This window comes from Dromiciops gliroides, chromosome 4 (assembly GCF_019393635.1).
Source record: "Dromiciops gliroides isolate mDroGli1 chromosome 4, mDroGli1.pri, whole genome shotgun sequence".
NCBI classification, from domain to species: Eukaryota; Metazoa; Chordata; class Mammalia; order Microbiotheria; family Microbiotheriidae; genus Dromiciops; species Dromiciops gliroides.
Window position 1 is genome coordinate 496,714,827 of NC_057864.1, and position 12,922 is coordinate 496,727,748.

Below are 12,922 nucleotides of genomic sequence, written 5' to 3' on the forward strand. Positions count from 1 at the left end.
TTTTTTGTTTTGGTTTTTTTGGTTTTTTTAGTGAGGCGATTGGGGTTAAGTGACTTGCCCAGGGTCACACAGCTAGTAATTGTTAAGTGTCTGAGGCCGCATTTGAACTCAGGTCCTCCTGACTCCAGGGCTGGTGCTCTATCCACTGCACCACCTAGATGCCCCTGTCTATGCATCTTAGAATAAGACATATGTTCTTTTCACTTGTTGATAGGGTCAACAATGCTCAGCTAAGTAGATTTGATTGAAAATTTTGTAAATAGGCCTAAACTACATCTAGATTTACTACTAACTGCCCTTTGTGAGAAAATAATGGGATTTGGCAGATGCCCAAAGGCCCCACCTGGAGATTGATTTAGAATTGATTGAATTAAATGAGACTGACTGAGAATCTACTAAAGTTAATTAAATTGAAACTACACCTGGCCAGCCCTAAATAGGGTATTGTTCTCAGAAGCTAAGGACTTCAATGAGACCACCCTAAAGTCCAGTGAACCAATCTAACCAATCAGCTTGAAAGATGGCCCCTTCCGGGGGAGGGAGACAGGAAGTAGGAAGTGAGGCTGGCTCCCTGGCTCTGTCTCTTTCGTCCTGGATCCTCGTGTTGGTGGCTGAAGAGGAGAAGAAGGCGGCCAGTCTGAACCCTAGGGTAGATAGGTTTCTTTCTTAATTCTCTGAACTCCACGTGTTCTCTCTTTACTAACCTCTAATATACTTTAATAAATGCTTAATGCCTGAATTGTTGCTGAAGCTTCTAATTTATAAGTAAATCCTAGCTAGTTCCCCCCTCCACACACACACACACACATTGGGGGCAGAAAAAGGTGACTACACATTAGATTTTTAAACATCACACCTTGGAATTGCCCAGGCCATTCTGAGTGGTTAACACTGAGTGATATGGGGGTCCCATTTCCTCCCTAGGGATGGAGATAGGAGAAGCCAGTTCATTTCAATACACTGCTTCCCTCACACTCACTCTGATCAATGAGAAATGCAGGCAGCACCTGGAATTTTATAGTGGGCTAAATGGAACAGAACAAAATGGTCATGCCAGTGGTTGAGGCCATCTCTTACCTAGTTAGTGTTATGGAGTGGGTGAGTGGTTTGTTGACCTCACTAATGTCTTTTTCTTTTTTCCTGGAGCTGAGAGTAATCAGAAGCAGTTTCCTTTCACCTAGGAAGGAGTTCAGTATACCTTTTATCATCTGCCCCCAGAGCCACTTGAGCTCTCCATTATATATACTGCCATAATCTGGTTCAAAAAGTGGAACAAAGCCTCATTTTGTGAGGGTATTGATATATAACACTAAATTGGTGACATAATGTTTATCAAGCTTGCCAAGGGCATGGTAGCAGAACCCCTGGATTGTATGAGAGCCCACATGAGAGAAGGATGTGGTAAATCAACTCTTAGGCAAGCCAGAATCTAGCCAGCTATCAAATTTGGGGGAATATCATAGATAAGGGGAACCCCATTAATGTAGACACTCCAAAATGAGCTATTGCCATTTGTTTTTCCATTGTTTGAAAGGGAAGCCCTAACACTTATTCAAGTTTTTTGAAAATCCACACTACCCACCTAAGTTTTTTGGTGCCCTCCCATTTACTGAAACACCTCTAAGTCTTCCCTTTTTATTGGGGCCCAGAACAGAATATAGCCCTGAAAGGACTAAAGTGGGCCATCCAATAGTCTTACCCCCACCGAGCCTTTATGCTTTTAGAGATCTCTATCAAGAGCAAGCTGAATGGAGTCTATGGAAGCTATCTATGAGTGGCCAAACCAAGTGACCATCAGGCTTTTGCAGCTGTGAGCTCCCCAAAGTGGCCTCTCTAGACTACTTTTGAGAAGTAGTTGTTCAGCTATTACTGGACCCTAGCTACTAAGTGGATAATGCAGGGTGAGGCCAACACCCTTCATCAGAAGTTGCCTGTTGTGAATTGAGTAAGGAAAGGTAGTTCTGACAAGATGGTAGGGCCCTGGAGACTTTTTTTTTTTTTAGTGAGGCAATTGGGGTTAAGTGACTTGCCCAGGGCCACACAGCTAGTACGTGTTAAGTGTCTGAGGCTGGATTTGAACTCAGGTACTCCTGACTCCAGGGCCAGTGCTCTATCCACTGCACCACCTAGCTGCCCCGAGACTTCTTTAAATGGAAATGGTACTTCCAAGATGACCCTCACCCCAGTCCCTCTGGTGTTAATAATATTCATGAATAGACTTTAGTGGCTGTGGCCTCCAATCTCAGCCAAAACATCCTACCTCCTCCACTGCCTCAGTTGGTCCCTGCTTCAAGGCTCTGGTTTCTAAGGAATACCATTTTGCCGGGTCCCATCATGAGACAGGTAAAACTGTACATCGGATCCCGTACTCCTGGCAAGGCCTCTTAGGGGACTGAGCTGCAAGTCAAAAGGCTGGTGTGTAAGAGAGGCTCAAGGATCAGGTTGGGTAAGATCTCCATCTATACCATTTCTTGTAGCCAAGGGTCTGGTTGATTGATCTGGAACTTGAGAATGACCGAACAATCAGAGGTCCTCCTCTTTGGCATCAGGACCAATGCATCTAAGCCTCAAAAAGAAAAAGAAATTGATGCCTCCAGCTACATTTGTTTGTGGGCAGGTTAGCATTCATCAGAGACACCAAGATCTTAAGACCTTTCCATTGCAGACTAATTGGCTCAGGGGAATAAGGCTCAGGCCATCATTGTAACTTGCTGGTGGCCAGAGTATAAATAGTCAGCTCAGAAAGAGGCAGCAGCTCCTCCCTCAGGCTTCTGACCAGCAGACCAGCAAACCACCACAGCCAACCGACTGCAAGTCAGGAAAGCTACTGTTGGCTGAATCAACACTCTACCCTTCTTGAACAGCCTTTCCTTGCTCTGGCTAAGGGAACTTACTTTTGTTAGGGTTATATTTTCTGTACAACTGTTAGTTTTGTTAATCTGAACTACCAAATCAGACTGGTCAGGCCTATATAGCATATTCTCTCTGTCAAATTAAGGCAGTAGACATTAGAGAGTCATACCATTGCTGATCTGGACTGTGGACCATAAAATTCCCCCTAATTAAGAACAAGGAAGCTACTTCTGCCCAACCAGAGCATCCAACAATCTCACATGGTCCTCACTCTGCCTCCAGTTGGCACATTGGCCCTTTCCCCCTCCCTGTCTTGGAAAGAGGTTGGATGCTGCTGACAGCTGCATCATGAAGTCCTGGATTACTGGGGTCATGTGTCTCACCTCCGTGATGAACCAATGCCACCCTCAGAATGGGGAGAGCTCTCCTGTCCAGGGATTTCTGAGATCCAGCCTCCAGGGCATCTTACCCAACCAGAACTACTTTGGGAACCACTCTGGCAACTTCCTTAATCCTTCTCTGACACAGAGTCAACCAGGCATGGAAGTCCCACTCTCTCAAAGGGCTCCATAAACCGTGGGAACTGGCAGGTTCATTTCCCCCAGGATGGTTCAACTTCCCAGAAACTGAGGGAGTGCTGCCTTGCTTTCTAACTACATGGAGAAGGTGAAACTCTGAATAAGCAGAGAATATCTGAAACAGCCTCTGATAAGAGAGCCCCCAAGGATTTGTAGTTCTTCTGAGTCTGAGAGTAGAGGAAATCAGCCTTTGAACCATGACAGCAGCACCTGGTATCTCCCTTCTTCAAGATAATGACAGATGATCTGTCAGTGGACAAGCTGGGAGGTCTGTATAACTTTTTTGTTTGTTTTTGTTGCTTTATGGTCACTCCATAGTTCTTTTTTTTTCAAGTGAGGCAATTGGGGTTAAGTGACTTGCCCAGGGTCACACAGCTAGTAAGTGTTAAGTGTCTGAGGCCGGATTTGAACTCAGGTACTCCTGACTCCAGGGCCGGTGCTCTATCCACTGCGTCACCTAGCTGCCCCTCCATAGTTCTTTTTTTCTGGATTTGGAGAGCATTTTCCATCATGAGTCCTTTGGAATTATCTTGGACCATTGTATAGCTGAGAAGAGTCAAGTCCATCACAATTGATCAACACACAATGTTGTTGATACTGTGTACAATGTTCTCCTGGTTTTGCTCATCTCACTCAGCATCAGTTCATGTAAGTCCTTCCAGGTTTCTCTGAAATCTGCCTGCTCATCATTTCTTATAGCACAATAGTATTCCATTACGTTCATATACCACAGTTTGTTCAGCTATTTCCCAATTGATGGGCAGCCCCTCAATTTCGAATTCCTTGCCACCACAAAAAGAGCAGCTATAAATATTTTTGTACATGTGGGTCCTTTTCCCTTTTTTATGATCTCTCTGGGAAAAAGACCTAATAGTGGTATTGCTAGGTCAAAGGGTATGCACAGCTTTATAGCCCTTTGGGCATAGTTCCAAATTGCTCTCCAGAATGGTTGGAGCAGTTCTCAGTTCCACCAACAATGCATTAGTGTTCCAAATTTCCCACAGCTTCTTCAACATTTATTTTCCTTTTTTGTCATATTAGCCAATCTGATAAGTGTCAGGTCGTACCTCAGAGTTGTTTTAATTTGCATTTCTCTAATTAATAGTGAATTAGAGCATTTTTTCATATGGCAATAGATAGCTTTGATTTTTTCATCTACCTTTCCCTTTTTATGATCTCTTTGGGATATAGATCTAGAAGTGGTATTTCAGCCCAATTCTTTGTTTTGTTTGGTTTTGGTTTTTTGCAGGGCAATGAGGGTTAAGTGACTTGCCCAGGGTCACACAGCTAGTTAAGTGTCAAGTGTCTGAGACTGGATTTGAACTCAGGTCCTCCTGAATCCAAGGCCAGTGCTTTATCCACTGCACTACCTAGCTGCCCCCTTTTAGCCCCATTCTTGACTGGGAGTCAGGTTGGAGAGAGGAACCCAGAGGAAGGAATAATCAGCAATGTGGAATAAGCACAGTGCCTAGCTTGTAATAAATGCTAAATAAAGCTCTTGTGCTTTGCACTTCCCAATGATTCTGAATGTCTGGCTGCTGTTTTACAACCCCCCCCAACCCCATTTGCACATTATTTGACTCCCATCCATCTCAACCCTACCCCCACAATGCCCCACTGTGTATCTGCTGTCCCCTTCCACTGTACCCTTTGGAGTTTCTGCTCCATAGTTAATAAACTTGTTTTCCTCTCAAACTCCTTCCATCTTCTAGCCCTCATGGGGACCTGGCTCCCTCAGGATCGCACTGTTCCATCACCACCCTCTCCACTACTGACTGTGCTATCACTCATTACCTCCAGGCATGGTCTTGATGGGGACATGGAGTACCCTTCACTCTCCATTGTCACTTCCAGAGTCTTCCTCTACCAACCAAAACAACTCAGCAACCTCTCTTCAATTGAGGTTCATGCTATCCAGATTCATCACCCAATCCATAACTTCCTTACTGAGTTCACTGCCTAGCTCACAGTCTTTCTCTCCTCCCCAGCTGTAACATACATATGGATGACCATCACATCACCTGGTTCTTTAATCTTTGTCAACCCCCTTAGCTACTGTTGCAACTTCTAACCCATCTCCACACAGCAATTGGTTACACCCTTTAACTGGCCATGACCCACTTGGATGTTCATCATGATTATAGGGTTATGACCCTTTACCCTGTGACTCCTCACCCTGTTGTTCTTGCTCTCTATGACCTGCATTTCTCCACCTCCTAGTTCTTTCCCAGGTCATCATCCCTGCCCTGGCTACACTTCCCTTCCCTATCTCTACCTTTTGGTGAACTAATTCAACTCGACTTGATCTTCTATGCTTGAATCTCTGACCTTTTTTGTTCTATCACTGATTAAACTTGGCCAAACCCTGACCTGGAATTACTCCCACCATCCTCCTTTGGTGTGATTCCTGTGCCGCTAAATGGGCCTGGAGGAAATCCTGAAACACTGCTGACTAGATCCTCTGCAGATTTATGGCACCAACTCTTGCCTGGGCTCTCCCTGCGGAAAAACCATCCTTGGACTCTTCTTTTTTTTTGCAGGTCAGTGGAGGCTAAGTGACTTGCCCAGAGTCACACATCTAGTAAGTGTCAAGTGTCTGAGGCCTGATTTGAATTCAGGTCCTCCTGAATCCAGGGCCAGTGCTTTATCCACTGTACCACCTAGCTGCCCTATTTAATTTTTTAAAATGTGAAGCCATTTGTTATGGACTCATAGTCAAACATTAATTAAGCTCTTACTCTGTGCTAGGCATTGTACTAAGCCATCGGGATTAAAAAAAGGTCAAATTCTCTGTCTTAAGGGAACACTAACTCATTCTAATGGGGTAAACAACTTAACAATAATGATGAACATACAAGATCATACAGTGTAAATGAGAGTTAAACTCAGAGGGAGGGCACTAACAGGAGGAGGAGAGAACTGGGAAAAGTGCCCCTGCAAAAGATGGGATTTGATATGAATCTTTAAGGAAGAAGACATGAGATGAAGGTAATAAGGGACTGCATGCCAGGTATGGGGGAGTGTCCTGTGTGAGGGACAACAAGAAGACTACAGGTGGTCCACAGATCCCAGTCTTCATCCACTTGAGTTTTCCTCTGTAGATAGTCTGGCCAAATCTCTTGGGGAACTGTGGATCTTAGAGTAAATGAAGATCTGCCATATCCAGCTTACACTTTAGGGGGATAGTTCTTGGACATTGTTCACCTATGAACATGACAAGTTGGGAGTGTGGGGTCAAGTGTTGTTCACAGTTGTTGGCTTCTGGTAGATACCAGGGACTGGCACCTAGTAGGGGCTTAACAAATGCATGTTGGGAGGACAGAGTCAAGATGGCAGAGGAACGACAGGAACTCACCTTTACTCTCAAACATTCCCCTCCATTTTGTAGGAAAACTGGGATACTAATCCACTATTGGTGGAGGTGTGAACTGATCCAACCATTCTGGAGAGCAATTTGGAACTATGCCCAAAGGGCTATAGAACTGTGCATACCTTTTATTTATTTATTTTGGGGGGGCAATGGGGGTTAACTGACTTGCCCAGGGTCACACAGCTAGTGTCAAGTGTCTGAGGCCAGATTTGAACTCAGGAACTCCTGAATCCAGGGCTGGTGCTTTAACTACTGCGCCATCTAGCTGCCCTCCACTGTGCATACCTTTTGACCCAGCAATACCACTGCTAGGTCTATATTGTGAGATTTAAAATTGGATATAAGAGCATTAAACTCCCCTTTAACCTTTCCCTTATATATCTCCCAGACCAGTAAGAGAAAGAAGCCTCTGAGCTTTAGTTAGAGATGGATTACTTAGCTTTTATTGTTTGGGAATTAATTAGCCAACAAACAAGGTGATGCTGATTAGAGAAATAGGAAAGTAGAAATACAAATAAAAGTCAGATCTAAGCTTAGTCTATATTCCTTATAAAACTCACCAAATCCCAAAGCTATCTCTGAGGCTGAGAACTGTGTCAAGCATGTGCTGTTACGGAGGACCAGGCCGATCACCAGACCATGCCTTCAAACCTGAGTCAGCGTGTGTGTGCAGAGCGAGAGAGACCACTTCCCTTCTCTCGTTTTTAAACTCACACCCCGGAAGTGGAGTGCTTGGTCACGTTTTCCCCGAGCATTAGCAGACGCACAGCTGTTTGTCATGGTCTCCTCCCCAAAAGGGCGGTCCTTCAAAAACTGGCATCCTTCAGTTATTATTTAGCCAATTCTTAAATGTTAGTTAGAAGTTTTCATTTTTTTACCACAATATCCCAAAGACATCCATAAAAAGAGTAAAAGACCTATTTGTACCAAAAACATTTCTAGCAGCTCTCTTTGTGGTGGCTAAGAACTGGAAGTTAAGGGAATGCCCATCCATTGGGGAGTGGCTAGACAAGCTGTGGTCTATGATGGTGATGGAATATTATTGTGTTATAAGAAACGACAAAGCAGGATGATTTCAGAAAGGCCTGCAAAGACTTGTATGAAATGATGTACAGTGAAGTGAGCAGAACCAAGAAAATTTTGTGCACAGAGATAGAAATATTATTTGATGAAGTGTGAATGACTTCATTATTAACAATACAATGATCCAAGACAATTCCAAAGGACTATTGATTTTTTGTTTGTTTTTTTGCAGGGCAATGGGGGTTAAGTGACTTGCCCAGGGTCACACAGCTAGTAAGTGTCAAGTGTCTGAGGCCAGATTTGAACTCAGGTACTCTTGAATCCAGGGCCAGTGCTTTATCCACTGTGCCACCTAGCTGCCCCAGGACTATTGATGAAGCATACTATCCACTTCCAAAGAAAGAACTGATATTGATGGATGCTATTTTTCGCTTTCTTTCATTTTTTTCTTTTATTCAACTTTTCTTGTATAAAATGACTAATATAGTAATGTTTTACATAATTGTACATGTATAACCCATATCTGATTGCTTACCACCTCAGGGAGGGGGAAGGGGAAGGAGGAAAGGAGGGACAAAAATTGGAACTCAAAACTATAAATAGAGATGTTTATTACTTTAAAAAAAAGAAAGGAGGGTGGATTAGGGGAGTGGTAATCAGAAGCAAAATACTTGAGAATGGACACTATGAAATGAAAGAGTAGGATAAGCAGGGGGAACAATAGGATGGAGGAAAATACACTAATTATAACTGTGAAAAAGATTTGCAGCAAATTTCTATCCTAAAGGCCTCATTTCTCAAATATATAGAGAACAGAATCAAATTTAGAAAACATAAAGGAGGTGGGGGGGCACTAAGAGGTGATAGACTCTGGAACCTTAGGTGCACATACTGCATCCTATAAGGCCTTGTTCTTCCCCCCTCCCTGAGTATAGCCTTCAAAATGGAATGAAACTTTACGACACATATCTCGGCACAGTGCTTGTCAGACAATAAGCCCTTCGTAAATGTTTAATCTGCCTCTTCTAGAACATACTGATAGCATGGGTGTGCCTTGACATGGCCAGGATTGAGTTTTCTAGCCCATAGACACGTGGAAAAGAAGCTGGTTTAGCCAGATCAAATGGTCTTACTTTCTTCTAAGCCTCTCAGATACAACTCATGCCCCCAAGGATTCATGGTGAGAAGAATCTTTGTGAATGCAATAAATGTGGGAAGGTCTCTCTCCAAAGGGCATAGTGTTCACATTGGAGAGAAATCTAATGAATGGAAGGACTGGATGAAGGCCTTCTACCTGAGAAGTCTCATTCAACTCCAGAGAATTAATTCATATTGGAGAGAAATCTCATAAATGTAATGAATGTGGGAAAGCCTTTGGCCTTAGAAGACACCTTACTGAACATCAAAGAATTTTGGGGGGGTGGGGTGGAATGAGGCAATTGGGGTTAAGTGACTTGCCAAGGGTCACACAGCTAGTAAATGTCAAGTGTCTGAGGCTGGATTTGAACTCAGGTCCTTCTGACTCCAGGACCAGTGCTCTATCCGCTGTGCCACCTTGTTGCCCCCCGAGAATTCTTACTAGAAAGAATAAGGGGAGGGCTTCTTTGTGAACACAGATCTTACTCGACATCAGAGAATTCATACTGGAGAAAAACCTTATGAATGTGACCACTGTGGGAAGGCCTCATGCCTGAGCACACAGCTAACCCAATATTAGAGGCATTGTGCTGGAGGGAAACCTTGTAGTTGTTATAAATATGGAATGACTTACCACGTAAAAACTGTTTGACCCAAAATCTATTTATACCTTAAAGAAAGCTCAAAAGTACGGAGAGGACTTCTGCCTTCTTGCCCTGTGTCTAGCCTGGCTCACACAGCCACTATCTGGAAGCCACTCCAGTGGAGAAGGGGCTGGGCCTCCCCACCAACTGCCACACCCAGGACAGGTAGGCTGGCTGGCACCAGGAGGCAACACAGACCAGGAAGTCAAACATCTTCCCTCAAACCCTGAAGGAGACAGCACAGCATCCCGTGTCTAAGAGTCTTAGGAACAGTAGTGTCCTCCAAACCACCAGACTTTCTTCAAGCACAGCCCCTGTAGCCATCCTTGAAGGGAAGAAACCGTCCTCATCTCTGCCAGCAACAGTTGCAACCCTTTGCTGTGAGCAGGTGATAGGCCCAGGACCCCCGAGTCACTGATCCCATTTTAAGCCCCACCCTCGAAGCCATCATCCTGGGGGCAGCTAGGTAGCACAATGGATGGTCCTGGATTCAGGAGGAATCGAGTTCAAATCAAGCCTCAGACACTTGATACTTACTAGCTGTGTGACCCATTGCCCTGAAAAAAACCCAGACAAACAGAAAAGTAACTCCTCTGGAGAAGGGGCCAAGCATCCCCACCGATGGCCATACAATGGGCAGGCCCACCAGGCCGGCTGAAACATCAAGGCAGCATGTCCCAGGCAGGACAGGCCACCACCATCTTGACCCCGGACCATGAGCTTCAGAGCCTTGGCAAGAGCAGGGCTTCCAGCTCAGTGCCCTCAGCCATCACTCTGGGAAGCAGTCCCCGGGGAGATGCCTTGGGACTCATGACTCCTGCCCAGGTGAAGACCCATAAAGGAAGCCTGGGGCCCTGCCCAGTGATGGCATCTTTAAGGACCATGAGGTGTTTCCAGCAGAATTGTCTCCTCCACTGGGATGTTGACTCCTAGGGAACTTGGGACCGTTCTAGGACCCTCATCCATGAGCCGGGGCTTTTCAAATAGGGAGTCCTTTAAAAAACTCATTCATTCATTTTGCCTGAGTTAATAACTTATCTACAATCTGGACAGTGTGCCAGAGCCATGCCAGAGATTTGGGGGATCCCTGTCCTTATCTCAGTCCTTTTCCAGGGGGGCAGACTCATCCCTGGGTCTCTTTTACCCAATAGGTTCTGGGAATCCTTCAGTTGACCCTGCATCTAAATGGGGCCAATGATCTCCAGGTGGTGTTGGCAATGAGGACTAACAAGAGGCATTTCTCGACTCAGAATCTATCAGTTCTTCAGAGGTCATTACTGATTTTAGGGAAGGGAAAACTTTTTTTTTTCCCTTTGGGGCAATGAGGGTTAAGTGACTTGCCCAGGGTCACACAGCTAGTAAGTGTCAGGTGTCTGAGGTCAGATTTGAACTCAGGTCTTCCTGAATACAGGGCCGGTGCTTTATCCACTGTGCCACCCAGCTGCCCCCTGGGAATAAATATTTATAAGGTACCTACTATGTTCTGGAGTACAGGGTGTGTTCAGGGAAGACTAGTACCTCAGCTGTGAGGGCTGCCGAGCCTTTCTCAGGGTTGCTTCCCACCTTTGGTGTCTGCCTGATCCACTTAACTCTCACCTGTGGCTCCAAGAATATGTAGTATGTACAGTGACCACACCCCAGTAAGACCATCTCAGCAGACAGGCTAAACAGACTGAGGGTAACCAAGGGATCTCAAACCCTTCAGTGAGTTGGGGGGCGGGGTGTCTTTCCCAAGCATGTGAAAACTCCCCCTGGTGGAATGGGTGGATGAGAACAATTTGTTACAACAGCCTTGAAGGCGGCTGAAGCAGGCACTATGAAGTGCTTAAGAGCTTGGTTAGACATCAAAGATGCCAAGGTCACCCACTGCGTACCAGGCCATTGTTAGTTGTCTTGGCTCTGTCTGACAACTTTGGGCAACTGCCTCACTGAAATCCAATTTATGCACCAATCAAAAGATATCACTTATACCACTTTACCGTTTGTACCTACCTCAAAGTCCTGTGGCAATAGGCAAATGAAGAAGCAGCAGGTGTGGATACACTGAGAGCCGGAGTCACAACGCTGCACACAGGCAGCCCAGGCCATGGGGTTGTCTTCTCACTGGAAGCAGCAGTGAGATTCCACAGTCCCCTGGGTGTCTGAGCAACCTTTTAAAGACTGTACTGCTCACTTCCTGGTGTGAGGAAGGGGCTCAAAAAGGTACCCTAAAAATTGTCTGCTTGCCCAACCCTGGCCTGATTGCCACAACAGGTGGGAATTGCACTCTGTGGTCAAAACATGAAAAAATGTACAAAAACGACTGCAAGTACATGGAATGTGTTCCCACTTACAGAAAACACAAAATCCAGTAGACCTGAAAGACGAACAGCTCTTGTCACAAGAGAACTCAGCAGGTATTGCATCCAAATAGCAGCCCTGAGTGTATCAAGGCTGGCAAATGGCCAGCTCATTGAAGTCAGAGCTGGACACTTTTTTTTTTTTCCTGGAGTGACCTCAGTGAAGGGAAGCGCTGTGAATCTGGGGTAAGGTTTTTTTTTTAATTGAATAGAATTTTATTTTCCAAAATATATGTAAAAACAAATTTTAACATCAATTAAAAAAAAATTTGTGTTCCAACTTCTCTTCCTCCTCCATTCCCGCCCCCCACCCACTAGAACTCAAGCATTTCAAAATACGTTATACATGAGTAGTCATGGAAAACATTCCCACATTAGCTAGGTTGTGAGAGAAAACAGTAAAAAAAAACCCCAAAACTTCAGATTGAGGAATTGTCAAAGAGGAAAAAAAAAATTTTTTAATGTGTTTCCAGGGGCAGCTAGGTGGTGCAGTGGACAGAGCACTGGCCCTGGAACCAGGAGCACCCGGGTTCAAATCCGGCCCCAGACACCCAACACCCACCAGCTGTGTGACCCTGGGCAAGCCACTCAACCCCAATTGCCTCACCAAAAAAAAATTAAAAAAAGAAAAGAAAATGTGTTTCCATCTATTTTCACTTCTTTCTCTGTAGATGGGTTGCCATTTTCATAAGTCCTTCAGGGTTATATTGGATCATTGCCTTGCTGAAAATAACCACATGCTTCCCAGCAGATCATCTTACACTATTGCTGTTATTTTGTATACAGTACATTTCACTCTGCTTCAGTTCATGTAGGTCTTTCCAGGTTTTTCTGATAGTATCCTATTCATCATAACCTAAATAAAGTACCTTAAACTTGACAAAGAATTTTCTTCACATTAGTCCAGCAAAGTAGGTACCATACGTTTTGCCATTATATTCAATCATCATAACTATTTCCCTCCATCCTATTCCCTTC